This window comes from Anomaloglossus baeobatrachus, chromosome 2 (genome assembly GCF_048569485.1).
Source record: "Anomaloglossus baeobatrachus isolate aAnoBae1 chromosome 2, aAnoBae1.hap1, whole genome shotgun sequence".
NCBI lineage: Eukaryota > Metazoa > Chordata > Amphibia > Anura > Aromobatidae > Anomaloglossus > Anomaloglossus baeobatrachus.
In genome coordinates this window covers 251990948-252011024 of record NC_134354.1, presented here as the reverse complement: position 1 = coordinate 252011024, position 20077 = coordinate 251990948, and the positions used below count along the sequence as shown (strand labels likewise).

The window sequence follows — 20077 nt, the reverse complement described above, 5'->3', positions numbered from 1 at the left end:
CGGCAGGACCGGATGGCGAGGCAGGAGCGGCTCTAGAAGAGAGATATGTAAGTATATCACAGAGACACAAGGAGACCTGACTCCTAGCTTAGGAAACACGAAGAACAGGCCCCGCCCACTTGGACATTAAACCCCTTTATACCCTGTACCTGTGTGTTCAATTTCCTGTCAGTGGACGCTGGCCCTTTAAGAGAGGGTCAATGACCGCGCGCGCGCCCTAATGCGCATGCGCGAGGCCCAGGTGCCAGAAGCCAGGGCAGGGAGCGGTGTATAGGAAGCAGGGGAGCCGGCCTGGAGCAGGGCTGCCGACGGGCGCCGGGAGCGGGGACCGGGCCGCCTGGGGACCGCAGGTGATGGAGGCTGGAGACCGTGGAGCGGGGGACGCCTGACAGAGGAGCTGGGGAGCGAAGCAGGGAAGCCGGGGAGCGTGGCAGGTGAGCCGGGGAGCAGAGCAGGGGACCCGGAGAGCATGACAGTACCCCCCCCCACGCCCCCCTCCCCGCAACCGGGACAGGAAGGCACGTATCAGGGGAATACCCACATTCTCCCGGGGTTCCCAGGACCTATCCTCAGGATCATACCCTGCCCAGTCCACCAGGAAGAACTGTCGGCCCCGTACAGTTTTCATGGCCACAATATCCCTTACCGCATAGATGTCATCATCAGCGATAGGAGGAGGAGCCGAACTGGCAGCAGCGGAGAAGGGACCAAGGACAACCGGCTTGAGCAGGGAGACGTGGAAGGAGTTGGGTATCCTCATCGTGACCGGGAGCTGCAGCTTGTAGGAGACCTCATTTATTCTGCAGAGGACTTTAAACGGCCCGATGTAGTGAGGACCCAGCTTGTATGATGGTAGCTTCAATCGGACGTACTTGGAAGCAAGCCAGACGAGATCTCCTGGAGAGAAACACGGAGGATCCAAACGCCTCTTGTCTGCGTGTTTCTTCATCCGCAGGGAAGCACGTCCAAGGGACGCCTTGACAGAGTCCCAAATTGTTGCAAAGTCACGGGCTACGGCATCAGCAGCAGGAACATCCGAGGAAGAGGATACAGGTAATGGGACGGAAGGCTGAAGACCGTAAACGACATGGAAGGGAGAGCTGGAGGAGGACTCACTGACGTGGTGGTTATGGGAGAATTCAGCCCAAGGAAGAAGCGTGGACCAGTCGTCGTGATGGGCGTTAACGTAGTGACGTAAGAAGGAGGTCAAGATCTGATTGACTCGTTCCACTTGGCCATTCGACTGAGGATGGTAGGCTGAAGAAAAGTCCAGAGTCACTCCCAGATGTTTGCAGAGAGCCCTCCAGAAGCGGGAGGTGAACTGAGTTCCTCTGTCGGACACAATGTGTGATGGAAAGCCATGCAACCGGAAGATGTGCTGTATGTAGGCGTCAGCGAGTTCCTGGGCAGAGGGCAGTCCAGCCATAGGGACGAAATGAGCCATTTTGGAGAACCGATCCACCACGACCCATATGACTGTGTGTCCGGAGGACAGGGGCAAGTCCGTAATGAAGTCCATTGCAATGTGTTGCCACGGAACTGAGGGTATAGGCAGAGGCAGAAGACGGCCATAAGGCAGATGTTTGGGCGTCTTGTTCCTGGCACAAGAGGAGCAGGCTGAGACAAAAGAAGTGACGTCCGTACGAAGGGATGGCCACCAGTAATGACGTAAAATCGTACTCCATGTTCTCTTCTGACCAGCATGGCCGGCTGTTTTCGAGGCATGGCCCCAGTGCAACACTTTTTGCCTGTCAGTCTCAGAGACATAGGTCTTCCCGGGCGGTATCTGGGCAAGGGTGACAGGAGCCACCGGAATGATTTTACTAGGGCAGATGATGGGCTGGGATGTCTCCTCCTCCTGCTCCATGGGCATGAATCTCAGAAACATATATAAAGCTCCGGCACTCCTTAGAAGAAATAGCAAAAAAGTCTCGGGTGGTGCTGAATACGTTTTTTATTAAATCAAGAATGAAGTCTGTCCCATATAACGTTTCGGTCTACATCAGACCTTTATCAAGGGATCTATCAGACTGACAAGGTAAACATGAAACAAAAGGCACTCTACAACACGTGATCACCTGCTCACCACTGATAGAAAGTTATAAAGGACACCTCTTCCCAGTTGTCACTGGTGTATAGCACGTCTGCATGATTGTCATTTGCTTCTTTGTTTAAGTGCTGATGCTCACTAGCGCTGTAATACCACCTGCCACCTATGCTCTTGTTTTCCCATGCGCCCCTCCTAATCAGGAAGTGGTGTCACCTGACTCCACTCTCCTGATTCACGGTCTCTATAACAGGCCCGGCCCCTCCAGAGTTTCACTGAGTATCCGGTTTACCCACATCCACCAGGACACAGGTCTGTAACAACTCCCCCCACCTCAGCTCTGCACTATAGCACTTTGTGAACCTTTACTTTACTTTTATAACCATAGGCACGGTCCAATGCCGGCTACATGTCCACTATCCCTCACCGGACGGTATGTGTTACCATTCCATTCTTTGGGTATAACTACTGATCTGTCTTATTATTTTCCATCTGTCTCTTTATGAGTAATATAACAGATTATGCTCTCACCATCCCTTATACAGAATCTCCACGGTTTTTTAACCTGTTTAAGCCTGCAGCTGGCACGGTTGCCTAGTACCTAGAACATATGGTAATCCACTACAATGATATCCTATCTCCTTCCCCCTCTCCCCTTCCCCTCCCCCTCTCTCTCCCCCTTTTTCCCCCCCCTCCTTCCACAGCTCCTGCTCTTTTTATTGATACACACATGTAATCTTCATTCCCTCTATTAGATTCTTCATCTGATATTATTGAAGACTTGCCACTGTGCCTTTCCACAGTATAATAAGTTCATACATTCGATATGACAGGTACATTATTTATAGCCTTTGTTTAAGCATGTGTACGGCGGACATATTTAGAGGATACACAAACACACCAATATTTCCCTGGTACGTGTTAGTTCCTTCTCTAGTCAGATTAACCCCTTGTGGGGTCATTACCTCATTATAATTTGTTTTCCCCTTTTTTTGCGTGCCTTGCCATTAGCCATATAATATCCCTTATTGCTCGATTGGGAACATATGGGATTTACCCCTGACCAAGAACGACTGTGATTGTGACTTCAACCCTGATTATTCAGGTACCTTAGCTCTTTATCTCACTTTTAACGTATAGTTCTCCATATGACTGAGTAGGGAGATAAACACTAGTACATCTCACCACCTCTCTCCTTCCCAACAGGCTACTTCTTTGGGCTTAATACCCTACATATAGAATTGGGTTTCCCCCTCCTCCTTTCTTTGCCCGCCAGCACATGCGCAGGTATGATCCTAGATAATCCTCATATGACTCCTGGTAGGGCTTTGTACCTTTCCTTCTTGACTCTTCCTTTTTTTACTTAGAGTACAAACAGTATCTTGCCCCCAAGGTGTAAGACACGAGTCTCTTCCTATTGCTCATGAATTAACGTGATAAAACTACCTGGGTTACACAATCACAGGTACTTATCATAATTCAATGTTTACACTGTTTACCATGGACATTTTCAAGTACCTTAGAGTTTTTCCATTCACTCTTTCATATAGTATCCTATCCTACTGTCAGACGCAACTGATGATTACGCTTTTTGTCCGTTGGTGCATATTCATTTCTACAGTACTCTAGGTATGTTCAGATATTAGCTGCTTATTACCTACTAGTTACGACATCCATACATTGTATTACATGTTCATACATTGTCTGTATTTTTATGTAATTCTGATTCTTTTTGTCTAGGGTATAACGTGCCGTTACATACATGTATATCATAATATGCTTGCTACCACAATGCTGCATTTCTATATGCTGTGTTCCCCCCTTTTTTGTACCATATTCTTTATGATGAAATATTCCCTGAATGTATATTGATTGTTTTTCTTTCTTTTTTTGTTTCATGTTTACCTTGTCAGTCTGATAGATCCCTTGATAAAGGTCTGATGTAGACCGAAACGTTATATGGGACAGACTTCATTCTTGATTTAATAAAAAACGTATTCAGCACCACCCGAGACTTTTTTGCTATTTCTTCTAAGGAGTGCCGGAGCTTTATATATGTTTCTGAGATTTATTTTTCTCCAGAGCACCCGACTAGATAGTGAGCCAGGCTTATTTTTTCTATTGGACACTCTTTTTGTCCTGTGCTCCTATCGATTTACACTTTCTCCAGTACCAATGTCGTTCAACACTTTATCATATGGACAAGACGAAGTAACTAGTATCCTTTCTCGTGTGACCACACCTCGTTCATTCCTCTCTATTCCATCAGAAGAGATCCGCACCCGAGATTATGACAAAGAATTGAGAAGACATACCGCGTTGGATTTGCACTGTGCTACCTTAGCAGAATATCACCGTGTACAGAGAATTCCAAGGGGCCTCCGGGTATCCCTGCGCCCTACATTGTTCGCAGATAACCCGGAGTACTGCACCAAATACGAAGGAATCCTTAATAAGTGCTCTATGGACATAATCATACTGACAATTGAGTACCTTCAGAAAGAGATCAGTGAACTAGAACCGAAGATCAAAACTATAGAGGACCAGTTCTGCAATACCTTACCTAGTCCAGAGTGGGAAAAGCTAAAACAAAGATCGAAGGATTCCATTGAAAGTTTCCAGAAAACACTGCAGGAGCGCAAACGACTTAAATTCATTAGAGACCAGGAGGACTACGCCAAAGACCGCGTATATCGGTGGCGCTCCCTGGATTCTAACCAACAGCGCCGTCCAAATTATTACAGTTTTTCTGCTTCCTCAGGTTCAGATAGCGATTCCCATTCCACTCACTCCAACCGTTTTTTAGAGCCACGAATACCCGCAGGAGAAAGACGAGGAGGAGTCAGAGGAAGACCAGGCCCATCGACTCGAGCACAGACTCGTTCACAGGTAGGACGGACATAGTAGACAACCTGGTATATAACATCTCATCGTACAGTCTGACCCCTCTTGAGTGGCAAGTGTTACAAAAAGGCCTTTCATTTTGTCCCACCCCTAAGTTTGATTCCTTTTTGGTAGACCAAGAGATGAGACGTTTTTTCAGAAATTTACGGCTTAAGGCCCATTTTTCCTCCACTAATAGTGACATCCGTCCTGATCACGTCACCCAAGACATGGGCACATTCTCCTTACGGAATCTTAACCTAAGGGTTACTAGTACTTTCAATCCCCCCAGATCATATCACCCAATTGAGACATATATCTCTCTGGTCTCTAGAGATATAGATTCCACACTCAAGGAGATTGACGATGGCATCTTTAGGGTCAAAAATAACATTACCCCTGATGAGAATAGGGCTATCAAGGGACTTAAGGGGAATAAGGACATAATCATAAAGCCAGCTGACAAAGGTGGCGCGGTGGTAGTTTTGGACAGGGCCTATTACCTCTCAGAGATTGATCGACAACTCAGTGACTTGACCACTTATCTTCCTGTCCCTAAGGACCCTTCTCCACTTATACGTGGATATATAAAGGATAAGGTAGATTACCACTTACAGCAGGGCACAATTGATAAGACCCTAGCAGAATTCCTCATCAAATCTAATCCGGTAACCCCTGTGTTTTATGTTCTGCCCAAAATACACAAAAATCTACAACAACCACCAGGGCGCCCCATCGTGGCCTCAACGGAGTCGATTTTGTCACGTCTGGCCATCACTCTAGAAAAAATACTTACCCCACTGATCCCGTTGATACCTTCATATGTGAAAGACACTTCGAATTTTCTTTCCCATATCAGGGCTCTTCCACCTCTACCCCCTGACTGTCTCCTTGCCACCCTAGACGTCGACAGCTTATACACCAGTATACAACATAGTGATGGCATCCAGGCCGTCAACTGGTTTCTCGACTTACACGGCACTATCTCCTCCTCTCAGCACACTTTTTGTATTGACTTGCTCCAGTTGGTTCTGGGTCATAATTTCTTTCTGTTCGGTGACCAATTTTACATACAGCAGCGGGGGACCGCGATGGGATCCAACGTAGCGCCTCCATATGCTAATATTTTCATGGCGTTTTTCGAGGAAACCTTTGTATATAAACATCCCCTTTGGGTCAGACATGCCAGGGTTTGGAAACGTTACATTGATGATATATTCGTCATCTGGCAAGGTGACGTCAATTCTCTGAACACTTTTCATAACGATATATTCTCTGCCCTACCCGGCCTCACTCTCACCATGCATTGTGATTCCCACCAAATAAATTTCTTGGACACCCTGATCATCTTATCTCCCGACGGTAGTATCTCCACTGACCTCTTTGTAAAACCTACCGACAAGAATAGTCTTTTACTATACTCCAGTTGTCATCCTCCTCACATGAAAAAATCCTTACCAATCTCACAGCACAAGCGGGTTGAGCGGATCGTTTCTGATCCCCAACAACAACAACTGCGATACAATGAGATGGGCACTAAATTTATTTCACGCGGCTACCCCTCCTCAGTAGCAATGAATCGTACATCTCGCCCTCAGAGACATGATACTATTACACCACGCATCTATTGCGTACAAACTTATCATCCCTTCTCCTCCATCTTCAAGGGAATAATCTCTAAACACTGGCCACTCTTACATCAAGCCTATCCCTCGATTATGGAGTTCACGACACCCCCGGTTTTCTGTCATAAGAGACCAAGGAACCTTAGAGACGACTTGATCAGAGCTGACATAGGATCACTTACCCCCCTTCGACAAACATTTCTGGGTCCACCCAAAATGGGTAATTTTCCCTGTTTACATTGTCTCCAATGCAACAACCTTACCAAGGGAAATACATTCACGCATCCTTACACAGGCAGAGTCTTCACAATCATGGATTACTTTACCTGTGAATCTTCATTTGTTGTGTATCTCATTAAATGCCCGTGCGGTCTCGGATATGTTGGAGAGACCACCCAGCATATCCGGGACCGCATCAGCAAACATAAATCCACGATACGATGTGGACAACTCCTGCTACCCATTCCTCACCATTTCAATACAGCACACCATACAGTAGCTCAGCTACGATTTCAAGTTATTGAACATGTTCCATCTATGCGGAGGGGAGGGGATAGGGCTCGCAGACTGAAAGATAGAGAATCCTATTGGATACACACATTGGGCACACTGGAACCTAGGGGGTTAAACCGGGAGTATGACGTACATATATAATTATACATAGGTTTTGGGCCTCCAGTTTCATTGAAAGCAACCTCTATACACCTCTAATGCATATATCCCTGTAGTTTCCACTGTTTGTAGTTGCCCCTCTAATACTGTTCAAACACATCACCCTTATCTCTGTACATCCATTGGTAGATGGGTCCGTGCTGTTGTGCTTCATTACATTATATACTTGCTTCATTATGATGTACTAACTTTATCTCTTTTCTCTCTAGGCACTCTACAACACGTGATCACCTGCTCACCACTGATAGAAAGTTAGAAAGGACACCTCTTCCCAGTTGTCACTGGTGTATAGCACGTCTGCATGATTGTCATTTGCTTCTTTGTTTAAGTGCTGATGCTCACTAGCGCTGTAATGCCACCTGCCACCTATGCTCTTGTTTTCCCATGCGCCCCTCCTAATCAGGAAGTGGTGTCACCTGACTCCACTCTCCTGATTCACGGTCTCTATAACAGGCCCGGCCCCTCCAGAGTTTCACTGAGTATCCGGTTTACCCACATCCACCAGGACACAGGTCTGTAACAACTCCCCCCACCTCAGCTCTGCACTATAGCACTTTGTGAACCTTTACTTTACTTTTATAACCATAGGCACGGTCCAATGCCGGCTACATGTCCACTATCCCTCACCGGACGGTATGTGTTACCATTCCATTCTTTGGGTATAACTACTGATCTGTCTTATTATTTTCCATCTGTCTCTTTATGAGTAATATAACAGATTATGCTCTCACCATCCCTTATACAGAATCTCCACGGTTTTTTAACCTGTTTAAGCCTGCAGCTGGCACGGTTGCCTAGTACCTAGAACGTATGGTAATCCACTACAATGATATCCTATCTCCTTCCCCCTCTCCCCTTCCCCTCCCCCTCTCTCTCCCCCTTTTTTCCCCCCCTCCTTCCACAGCTCCTGCTCTTTTTATTGATACACACATGTAATCTCCATTCCCTCTATTAGATTCTTCATCTGATATTATTGAAGACTTACCACTGTGCCTTTCCACAATATAATAAGTTCATACATTCGATATGACAGGTACATTATTTATAGCCTTTGTTTAAGCATGTGTACGGCGGACATATTTAGAGGATACACAAACACACCAATATTTCCCTGGTACGTGTTAGTTCCTTCTCTAGTCAGATTAACCCCTTGTGGGGTCATTACCTCATTATAATTTTTTTTCCCCTTTTTTTGCGTGACTTGCCATTAGCCATATAATATCCCTTATTGCTCGATTGGGAACATATGGGATTTACCCCTGACCAAGAACGACTGTGATTGTGACTTCAACCCTGATTATTCAGGTACCTTAGCTCTTTATCTCACTTTTAACGTATAGTTCTCCATATGACTGAGTAGGGAGATAAACACTAGTACATCTCACCACCTCTCTCCTTCCCAACAGGCTACTTCTTTGGGCTTAATACCCTACATATAGAATTGGGTTTCCCCCTCCTCCTTTCTTTGCCCGCCAGCACATGCGCAGGTATGATCCTAGATAATCCTCATATGACTCCTGGTAGGGCTTTGTACCTTTCCTTCTTGACTCTTCCTTTTTTTACTTAGAGTACAAACAGTATCTTGCCCCCAAGGTGTAAGACACGAGTCTCTTCCTATTGCTCATGAATTAACGTGATAAAACTACCTGGGTTACACAATCACAGGTACTTATCATAATTCAATGTTTACACTGTTTACCATGGACATTTTCAAGTACCTAAAGCTGGTGTCACACTAAGCGACAGCGACAACGACGTCGCTGTTACGTCACCATTTTCGGTGACGTAACAGCGACCTTGTAAGTTGCTGTTATGATCGCTGCTTAGCTGTCAAACACAGCAGAAGCAGCGATCATAACGTCGCTGTGCTACATGTGCAGAGAGCAGGGAGCCGCGCTTAGCGCTGGCTCCTTGCTCTCCTAGGTACAGTACACATCGGGTTAATTAACCCGATGTGTGCTGCAGCTACATGTCACAGTGCAGAGAGCAAGGAGCCGCGCACACTGCTTAGCGCTGGCTCCTTGCTCTCCTTGCTACAGTATACATCGGGTTAATTACCCGATGCATACTGCAGCCACATGTCACAGTGCAGGAGCCGGCGCTGGCAGCAAGAGCGGAGGCTGGTAACCAGCGTAAACATCGGGTAACCAGGGAAAGGTCTTCCCTTGGTTACCCGATGTTTATGCTGGTTACAGCTTACCGCAGCTGCCAGTGCCGGCTCCTGATCGCTTCATTTCGTCGCTCTCTCGCTGTCACACACAGCGATGTGTGTGTCACAGCGGGAGAGTGACGACCAAAAAATGAAGCTGGACATTCAGCAACGACCGGCGACCTCACAGCAGGGGCCAGGTCGTTGCTGGATGTCACACACAGCGACAGCGACGGGACGTCGCTGCAACGTCACAGAAAATGGTGACGTAGCAGCGACGTCGTTGTCGTCGTCGTTATGTGTGACACCAGCTTTAGAGTTTTTCCATTCACTCTTTCATATAGTATCCTATCCTACTGTCAGACGCAACTGATGATTACGCTTTTTGTCCGTTGGTGCATATTCATTTCTACAGTACTCTAGGTATGTTCAGATATTAGCTGCTTATTACCTACTAGTTACGACATCCATACATTGTATTACATGTTCATACATTGTCTGTATTTTTATGTAATTCTGATTCTTTTTGTCCAGGGTATAATGTGCCGTTACATACATGTATATCATAATATGCTTGCTACCACAATGCTGCATTTCTATATGCTGTGTTCCCCCCTTTTTTGTACCATATTCTTTATGATGAAATATTCCCTGAATGTATATTGATTGTTTTTCTTTCTTTTTTTGTTTCATGTTTACCTTGTCAGTCTGATAGATCCCTTGATAAAGGTCTGATGTAGACCGAAACGTTATATGGGACAGACTTCATTCTTGATTTAATAAAAAACGTATTCAGCACCACCCGAGACTTTTTTGCTATTTCTTCTAAGGAGTGCCGGAGCTTTATATATGTTTCTGAGATTTATTTTTCTCCAGAGCACCCGACTAGATAGTGAGCCAGGCTTATTTTTTTCTATTCCATGGGCATGAATGACCTGGACAAGGCATCTGCACGTACATTCTTGTCCGCAGGTCGGAAATGGAGCTGGAAATCGAACCTGGCAAAGAACAAGGACCACCTGGCTTGCCGTGGGTTCAGTCGCTGAGCGGACCGCAGGTATTCCAGGTTCTTGTGGTCCGTGTAAATGATCACGGGGTACACTGCTCCCTCCAGAAGGTAGCGCCATTCCTCCAGGGCCAGATTGACTGCCAATAGCTCTCGGTCACCAATGGTGTAGTTGCGTTCAGGCGCTGAGAAGCTCTTGGAGTAGAAACCGCGAGTCACCATCTTCCCGGAGGAGGACTTCTGCATGAGCACTGCTCCGGCTCCCGAGGAGGAGGCATCCACCTCCAAGGTGAACTGTCGGTTTAACTCAGGACGGTGGAGCACAGGGGAGGAAGCAAATGCCCGCTTCAGAGAGCCAAACGCGGCGTCGGCCGCAGGTGTCCAGTCCTTTGGATTAGCCCCCTTCCTGGTCAAGGCGGAGAGAGGTGCAGTCAGAGCCGAGAAGTGAGGGATGAACTGACGGTAATAGTTTGCGAATCCCAGAAAGCGTTGGATTGCCTTCAGTCCAGAAGGAGGGGGCAAGTTGAGAATGGAAGAGACCTTCTCCGGATCCATCTGCAGTCCGGTATTGGAGATTACGTAACCCAGGAAGGGAAGAGAAGACTGCTCGAAGACACACTTCTCGTACTTGGCGTACAGACGATTTTCTCTCAGTCTTTGTAGTACCAGCTGCATGTTCTCTCTGTGGGTCTGGAGGTCCGGAGAAAAGACCAGGATGTCATCAAGATACACCACCACACAGATGTAGAGAAGGTCCCGGAACACGTCGTTCACCAATTCCTGAAAGACTGCTGGTGCGTTACACAGGCCGAAGGGCATCACACAGTATTCATAGTGCCCATCGCGAGTATTGAACGCGGTCTTCCATTCGTCCCCAGAGCGGATGCGGACCAGGTTGTAGGCACCCCGAAGATCTAACTTGGTAAACACACGAGCTCCTCTAAGCCGATCAAATAATTCGGGGATGAGCGGCAGGGGGTATTTGTTTTTCACGGTGATTTGGTTCAATCCCCGGTAGTCAATGCATGGGCGTAGGTCGCCCTCTTTCTTCTTAACAAAGAAGAAGCCTGCTCCAGCAGGAGAGGAGGATCTCCGAATGAATCCCCTTGCCAGGTTCTCTGTGATGTAGGTAGACATGGCCCTTGTTTCGGCAGGAGACAGCGGATATATCCGTCCTCTAGGTGGTGTAGTTCCCAGGAGCAGGTCGATGGCACAATCGTAAGGACGATGTGGCGGCAGTACCTCTGACTCCTTTTTATCAAAGACGTCCGCGAAAGACCAATAGGCCGAGGGCAGTCCCGGTAGGGACTCTGGAACCGGAGGTCGTCGGATGGGTTGAATATTCTTCAGACAGTTCTCGTGGCAAGAGGAGCCCCATCGGGTGATTTCACCAGTACCCCAGCTGACTGAGGGTTCGTGTGTCCGTAACCAGGGGAGTCCCAGCAAGATTTGATGAGACATGTGTGGGAGGACATAGAGAGCGATGTTCTCGGTGTGCAGGGCACCGATACGCAGTTCCAGCGGCTTGGTGATCCACGAGATGGTGTCAGAGAGGGGTCTCCCATCCACAGAGGCAATCACTAGGGGTTTGTCGAGTGGAGTAACAGGCACCTGGTACTTGTCCACCGTGGCCTGCTGGATGAAATTGCCTGCTGCCCCGGAATCGAGGTACGCCTCGGCCGTGAACCGCGTCTCTCCCGTTGTCACTTGAACAGTCCACGTAACCGGGTCTGAGAGAATCCCAGCACCTAGGGTGGCTTCTCCTACCAATCCTAGGCTTTGGAGTTTCCCGGCCTCTCTGGACAGGAGCGTAGAAGGTGTGTGCCCTCTCCGCAGTAGAAGCAGAGGCCCTTGGCGAGCCGTTCTGCTCGGCGTTGTTCAGACTGCCGCAAACGGTCGATCTGCATGGGCTCGTGGACGGAGACACCAGATGACGTTGACTGAAGTACGGCAGGCTTCTGCGGAGGAGAGGAATGCCGTATCGGACGTCTCTCACGGGACACCTCTTTGGATCGTTCCTGAAAACGAAGATCCACTCGAGTCGCTAGGGCAATCAGGGCATCCAGGGTGGACGGCACGTCACGACCAGCCAGCTCATCTTTGATACGACCCGAGAGGCCTTCCCAGAAGGCGGCGGTTAGAGCCTCATTGTTCCACCCGAGTTCCGAAGCCAAGGTGCGAAAACGGATGGCATATTGACCCACCGTCAGAGTCCCCGACGTAGCCGGAGGAGAGATGAGGCAGACGCGGAGGCGCGTCCGGGCTCGTCAAAGGTGCCAGGAAATGCCTGCAGGAACTCCTGGATGTTGGTGGTCACCGGATCCTCCTTCTCCCACAAGGGGTTCATCCAGGCCAGCGCCTCACCCTCTAGATGGGACATCATGAACGCGACCTTGGCTTGGTCGGAGGCAAACAAGTGCGGCAGCTGCTTGAAATGGAGAGAGCATTGATTGATGAAACCCCTGCAGGTCTTGGGATCTCCAGCGTACCGGGGTGGTGAGGCCAAACGAAGTCTGGAAGCATCCGAGGAGGCTGCCACGGGAGCTGTGGCCGTGGATTGTACAGTGGAAGCTCGAGATGCCGAAGATGTGACCGACGCTTGCAGCGTGTTCAGGCGGGCGTCCACAGAAGACATGAAGTTCAGCATGCGGGTCTGGGTCTCACGCTGGCGTGTGAGTTCCTCCTGCAAGGCCGCTAGTGCTTGGGCGGGATCCATGGCCTGTTCTTACTGTTAGGGCCAGGTGGACGGACAGACCCAGGAGGTGGATCCACTGGGCCGAACACCTTAATGAAGGCAAGGGGTCCGGTAGCCAGAGCACTACGGGTAGCAGGACAGTCCGTGCAAAAGAGTGGAATGGAGAAGTCCCTGGGACCACGGAGTCACTGATGGTAGTCCGGGTGACGGAGCTCAGGTTCGGAGGCCGAGATGCTGTCAGGCAGAGTCCGGAACCGATGGAGCGAGAGGACGGGTCACCACAGGGATCAGAGATGGTACGGACTGACGGGATGGCAGATAGTCAGCGTTCGGGGTTCGGGAATCGGCAGGACCGGATGGCGAGGCAGGAGCGGCTCTAGAAGAGAGATATGTAAGTATATCACAGAGACACAAGGAGACCTGACTCCTAGCTTAGGAAACACGAAGAACAGGCCCCGCCCACTTGGACATTAAACCCCTTTATACCCTGTACCTGTGTGTTCAATTTCCTGTCAGTGGACGCTGGCCCTTTAAGAGAGGGTCAATGACCGCGCGCGCGCGCCCTAATGCGCATGCGCGAGACTCGGGTGCCAGAAGCCAGGGCAGGGAGCGGTGTATAGGAAGCAGGGGAGCCGGCCTGGAGCAGGGCTGCCGACGGGCGCCGGGAGCGGGGACCGGGCCGCCTGGGGACCGCAGGTGATGGAGGCTGGAGACCGTGGAGCGGGGGACGCCTGACAGAGGAGCCGGGGAGCGAAGCAGGGAAGCCGGGGAGCGTGGCAGGTGAGCTGGGGAGCAGAGCAGGGGACCCGGAGAGCGTGACAGTATGTACATGTAACATCCACGGGGCAGAGGTTAAATCATTGTCACCGGGCCAGTGATGTCGGGTCTGGGATGTCACGGGTGGCCCTACCCAGCTTCGTGGCCCCAAGGTGCACAATAAAGGGAGGAGGATGGAAGATGGAATGATTATGGGATGATGGAGATGGAGGAGGTTGGGAGTTGCAGTTGTCTCGTGATGCCACCTGCGGTATGTGGCCAGGGATTAGCCACCACTGCAGTCCTCTGGGGCGGATGGTGTCGCAGCTAGGGTAGTTCAGCTTCCCGCAGGTGAAGCTAGGCCCCAAGGAGGATGATGGTGGTAGTAGTGGTCGTTGGCGCCGAAGCACAGGGCGATGGCACTGGCAATGAAGGACGGACACAGCAGTTGTGGTTCCAGGTCTTTACTCACTGTCCTTTGGTTGCCTGGGAGTACTGTTCTCTGCCGTGATGGGCAGCCACTCGGATCCGTGCTCGTCGGTTGGTGTCTCGAGCTCCTCACGGACCTAGGGATCACGTCACTCTGAAAGGGAGTTGCTGGCGCTACGTTAGAGGTGGTGTTCGGTGGAGAGGTCCACGGCCGGGGCCGCGGTTTTTGGGGATTTAAGTTCGTGACGCCACCCACAGGTTGTGGTGAATGGATGGACACCACCGCTGCCGTTGACTAGGCTCCCGGGGACGGTGTTGCGCAGCTTGGTGTTCACCCCTCCGTGGGTAGGGGGATGATGGTCCCGGGGGCCCGAGGGAGGTGCTGAGGCGGGGGAATGGAGATGTGCTGGCGTGTGGTGCGGTGCGGTGCGCGGCCCGAAGGCACTGTTGTACTCACTATTACAAACACGCTGGAGTCTCTGGTAAACCAAACAAGATGGTGGACGGTGCCCGCAGCCGGCGGCGCTTTTCCCCTTTTCAGGTTGGTGGTTTCCGCCTTTTTCCTGCACCTCACTTTTGTAGAAATGATGACTCCTATGCCTGAGCAATGGTAGTCCGCTCCCCAGCCTGATGTGGACCGCTAGAGCCCGTGTGCCCGCAGACGCTGGCCCGTGGGGTCTCAATGCCTGGGCGGTGGCTTTCTACCCCTATCGTTGGGCTGTTGTCTACAGTCGGGTCTTAGGTGGGAAAGGGCCTTAAGCCCAGTCCTAAATCAGTTGATTCAACTCTGTCTAGTTGTTTCTGGGCCTCGTACTGGGTCTGAGTACTTCTCCTGGTGCTCCGGTTTCCAATCGGTTCCCCGGTTTGGTACCGGTGGGCCACCACCCGGTGCCAGTCCCTTACGGTCCCACCGGCTGTAATCCCAGCTCGTGCAGGCGGCCACCACCGTCTTCCTCCTTGCCACGGTACCAGGGCTACGACCCTGGCACCGGTCAGTGTTAAAGCTGCAAGCCTGACACCTCAGGCCTGCTGCACTTGAACTTGACTCTCCACTTCACTGTCCAAAACTACTGTGTTTACACTCTGCTCCCCACGGGGAACTACACTGTTTTTCCTGCCTCAGGGCCTGTGCATTCCTCGGTGGGTGGGGCCAACCACCTGGATCCGCCCCCTGATGTGTACATCAAACCCTGAGGGAGGTGACAAGGGTTTGGTAGTTTGGCTGCTGTCACCTTATTAAGGGGTGAGGTGTTTGTGTAAGGGCCTACCTGTGACTATCTGGCTAGTCCAGGGCGTCACACATCCACTGGAAAAATGACCTGCTTGGTTACAACAACAACAAACTAGTCTTAGGATGTCCACGGTGTCAGGAGCAGGTATACCCTCTGGGGCTGCTCCTGTGCAAGATTCCAGTAGAACTCTCTGCAAAGGCTTTGAGTCCAGCATCTCTGGTGTCACAGGTGCAGTGTCTGGGGTAAGCTGGTATTCCTCCTTAATGGACAAGTCCTTGCAGGCATGGGGTTTCCTGCTGGTTTCTGGCAGTGGGGCTCTCTTTTGTGCCCTTTCTTGGCTCCACCCACGCTTTTGCGCTCTTTTTGGGTTCCGCCTATGATGGCACGACTCCTCTTTTCCAGTGCTGCACAAGTAATGGCGACTGTCCTTTTTTAGGCAATACAGTTTAACACAGTTCTGTAAGGTGCGCAGTACCCGTTTGTATGGGTGCGCAATCCTTTTCGTGATGCCAAGTTGTAGCACCCATGAGGCAGGGGTTAAATGCTCATCGCTGGGCTGGTGATGTCGGGTCCGGGATGTCATGGGTGGCCCTGCACAGCTTCGTGGCCCCGAGGTGTACAATAAAAGGGAGGATGATGGAGGATGGGATGATGGTGGGATGATGGAGGTGGAGGAGGTTGAGAGTTGTAGTAGTCTTGTCATGCCACCAGCGGTATGCGGCCAGGGATTAGCCGCTGCTGCGGTCGCAGTCCTCTGGGGCAGATGGTATCGCAGCTAGGGTAGTTCAGCTTCCCGCAGGTGAAGCTAGGCCCCAGGGAGGATGATGATGGTAGTAGTGATCGTTGGCACTGAAACACGTGGTGCCAGCTTCGGCAATGAAGGATGGACATGGCAGTTGTGGTTCCAGGTGTTTACTCACCTTTGGTTGCCCGGGGGTACTGGTCTCTGCCATGATAGGCTCCAGCCAATCCCGGATAAGTTAGAGGTAGCCACCTGTATTTGAAAGTGTCCTTTCCCAAGGGATGCCCTTCCAGAAGTCATGAACCCGGGCTGAGTTTCACGTGTCAAGCCTCAGGCTCCGTGAAGAAAAAGAAGGAAGAAAGTGTTGTTGTGTTGCCAGAACTGAAGCCCCGACTTAACTGCCGGTTGTGTAAAGGTTGCTCCTAACCCAAGTCATGCCCGCCCCCCAGGTGGTTGTCCTAGTGACCAGGAAAGTCCCATGCCTCATGATCGCTTTCACCCAGCCTACCCTAGTCCAGTCCCCAGTGAGAAGGTACCTAAGCTGTGTGTGAGTTGAAATGTGGAAACACCTGTGATTAACCCCCTCCTTAACCGAGATGAATGCTGCACATTAAATGAGGTGCAGTCCCATGTGTTGACTGAAACTTCAGGGGCGCCACATACACAGATTTGTCTTCAACTTTGCCCACAGTTCATTGATTGGGTTGAAGTCTAGGGAATGTGTACACCAATCCAGAACATCTACTTTATTGTCATTGAACCATTTATTTTCCAATCTTGAAGTATGTTTCGGGTGGTTTTACTAATGTTGTCCTTTTCATACATAGTACCCGAGCATACGAAGTAACTTCTCTTGTAGGATACTCACAAATAGCTCATCATTGAGACCACCATTGATCCTGGTCAATTATCAAAACGTCTTTGGCTTTGAAACAACCCCATATCATCAGTCTTCCTGAACATCACAGTTCCTTAAATTTCTCGATCCGTTAGCCCAATTTTCCCTTACTTTTTCCAGACCCATTTGCACCCATCATAGCCTAATCTATTAACCTTAGTCTCATCAGTCCAAATCATTAGTTTCTAATCTTCTACTGTCCACTTTTCATACTTGTTTGCAAACTCAAGCCAACAGTTCCTATGACGATATTGAAGTATTGAAGTTGGTCCTTATAGGTTAAAGAGTTGTCCCAAGCACTGGAGGTCAAAGACAGCAAAGTGCCCCTGTGTAATGAAAGTATAGGGGCCCTTTGTAGTCCAATAACTCATTATAATGCATAATTAAACCTGCTTTTGAGGTCAAAATGGGCCATTTTACCTCTTGGACCCCTGTGCAGCTGCACAGGTTGCACCCATGATATGTCCACCACTGATTCAAAGTTCTCACCTATCCACAGAATAAGTATAACTTCCTAATCGCTCGGGGTCTGACCACCACCGATTCTGAGAACGAGCCTCTAAAATGCATGCAACCACTACATTCATTGTCCATGTACAGAAACTGTAGAAACTGTAAGTGCTATATATGGAATAACTGATCAATTGAATTGCTAATAATTTTTTTTTCTTTTCTATTCACAGGAGAATTACATACTGTTATAAGCAAAAGAATATAAAATTACATGAGGATGTAATGTTAAAAGATGCCGATAAGCAACTGTAAATTTTGATATTCCTTGGCAGATCATTTCTTTTATTTTCTATAGGATTCTTATCAGCCTGGACATGGCAGGGTTTCACATTTAGTCATAAAATAAAATACCTTCGTTAGTGTATGTTCATATGTCGCATTTTAGCAGCGTTTTTGCCTTGAAAAATGCAGCAAATTACAATCCCAGCAACGTGAATACGATTTCTGAAATCTAATGTTCATGTTTCTTCTAGATTTTAAGCAATTTCAAGTCTGCAGCATGTCAATTATTTCAGTGTTTTGCAGCATGTTTCAGCCATTCTAATGAATGGAAAAAAATGCATAAAAATGTAATTAAAAATATGTTAAACTGCTAATTTTTCTACAGCATTTTTAATGCCAAGAGACACGTTTTTGCAACCGATATTTAACATGTACAGTTACCCATAGTTTAAAAAAAAACGGCAAAGAAACGTAACAGGATCCAATTGTGTGAATTCAGCCCAATACAGGAAAGTAGGCAGTGAGGTAACCAAATTACCCAACTCATGTACAGTGGGTACGGAAAGTATTCAGACCCCTTTAAATTTTTCATTCTTTGTATCATTGCAGCTATTTGGTAAATTCAAAAAAGTTTTTTTTTCTCATTAATGTACACTCTGCACCCCATCTTGACAGGAAAAAAACAGAAATATAGACATTTTTGCAAATTTACTAAACAAGAAAAACTGAAATATCACAGACCCTTTGCTCAACCACTCATATTTAAGTCACATGCTGTCCATTTCCTTGTGGTCCTCCTTGAGATGGTTCTACTCTTTCATTGGAGTCCAGCTGTATTTAATTAAACTGATAGGATTCGATTTGGAAAGGCACATACCTGTCTATATAAGACATCACATCTCACAGTGCACGCCACACCAAATGAGAATCATGAGGTCAAAGGAACTGCCCAAGGAGCTCAGAGACAGAATTGTGGCAAGGCACAGATCTGGCCAAGGTTACAAAAGAATTTCTGAAGTACTCAAGGTTCATAAGAGCACAGTGGCTTCCATAATCCTTAAATGGAAGACGTTTGGGACCACCAGAGCTCTTCCTAGACCTGGCCATCCAGCCAAATGGAGAAATTGTGGGAGAAGAGCCTTGGTGAGAGAGGTAAAGAAGAACCCCAAGGGGCTTGGCCTAGACATGGTGGTGTGAGGAAGCTTCCCTGCAGAGATCCTGCACCCACTGCCCAAAAGAATCTATAATTCAACCTCTCTGCCGACTAATGCCACCCAAAAAGAAGCCCCAGGGGGTACTCACCGTGGGGCCCGGACCAGCGACCCAGAAAACAGGAGGGAGGATGGAGCGGTGCCTCAGCGGGCCCTCTCCTGTTGTGAAGCGAGTGGCGGGCAGCAGAGGCAAGATGGCGCAGACCCCCACACTGTGTCCTCCAGGAGGGGAATCCCCAGGAGCAGCGTGTCTGCAGAAGCCGGCGGCTGCTGGAGCGAGACCGCAGGAGGAAGCGGGGCCACGGGCTGAAGCTGTGAGGAGGATCTCGCCGACGGGAAGAGGCAGCGGTATGGAGCAGGTCCACGGCGGTGCACATGAGACGGCAATAGGGGAGGTGCAGCTCCACGTGGAGGAAGGTGAGGGGATCCGGAGGAGCAGGGGGGTCCCCGAATGGAGGGACACCATCGGGGCCACTGTCCCTGTTACACCAGAGCCCAGAGAAGGAGTGCAGCCCCCTGCCCTCGCCCGAGGGGTCTCCTGACAGGGACATCCCAGCCATCTTCCACCCTGTGGAGGGGCCCCCCTGGGCAGCCCAGCCATCTCCTCATTGCAAACGAGCCACTCACATGCTGCATCTGACCTTCAGGCACTGAGGAAGCTTATACTGGCCCTTCCAAGCAACTGGCCCTTCCACCAACAGGCCATTTCCTCAGTGAGGGAGGAGGTAGGTGCCCTAGAAAATAGAGTCACCACCACTGAACAAGACCAGGAGTCCTTGGAATGCAGAGTATCACAGCTGGAAAAGGACTGTGAGGCTTATAACACCCGGTTCAAGGACATGGTACTATTGCTGGATGATCAAGAGAACAGAGGTTGTTGCAACAATATAAGGTTAAAGGGTATCCCAGAGGACTGGCCCGCAGAGTCACTCCGTTTTAAAGTGCAAGAAATATTTAATAAAGTCACTGCCAGACCATTGGATGCCACATACCTATG

General features: G+C 49.3%; 2 long non-coding RNA genes across 3 annotated transcripts; both read left to right on the top strand.

Moving 5' to 3' along the window:
• Positions 1 to 2864: 2864 nt before the first annotated feature.
• Positions 2865 to 3496, top strand: LOC142289787 (uncharacterized). Its single transcript, XR_012750163.1, has 3 exons — positions 2865 to 3152; positions 3254 to 3334; positions 3415 to 3496. It is a non-coding gene; the product is annotated as an uncharacterized LOC142289787 (long non-coding RNA).
• Positions 3497 to 7687: 4191 nt separating this feature from the next.
• Positions 7688 to 18178, top strand: LOC142289786 (uncharacterized). 2 transcript variants are annotated; one of them, XR_012750161.1, is made up of 6 exons: positions 7972 to 8040; positions 8183 to 8260; positions 8439 to 8532; positions 8634 to 8714; positions 8795 to 8892; positions 17818 to 18178. It is a non-coding gene; the product is annotated as an uncharacterized LOC142289786 (long non-coding RNA). The 2 variants fall into 2 exon arrangements; XR_012750162.1 differs by lacking the exons at positions 7972 to 8040; positions 8183 to 8260; positions 8439 to 8532; positions 8634 to 8714; positions 8795 to 8892 and adding exons at positions 7688 to 7739; positions 7816 to 7860.
• The last annotated feature ends 1899 nt before the right edge of the window (positions 18179 to 20077 follow it).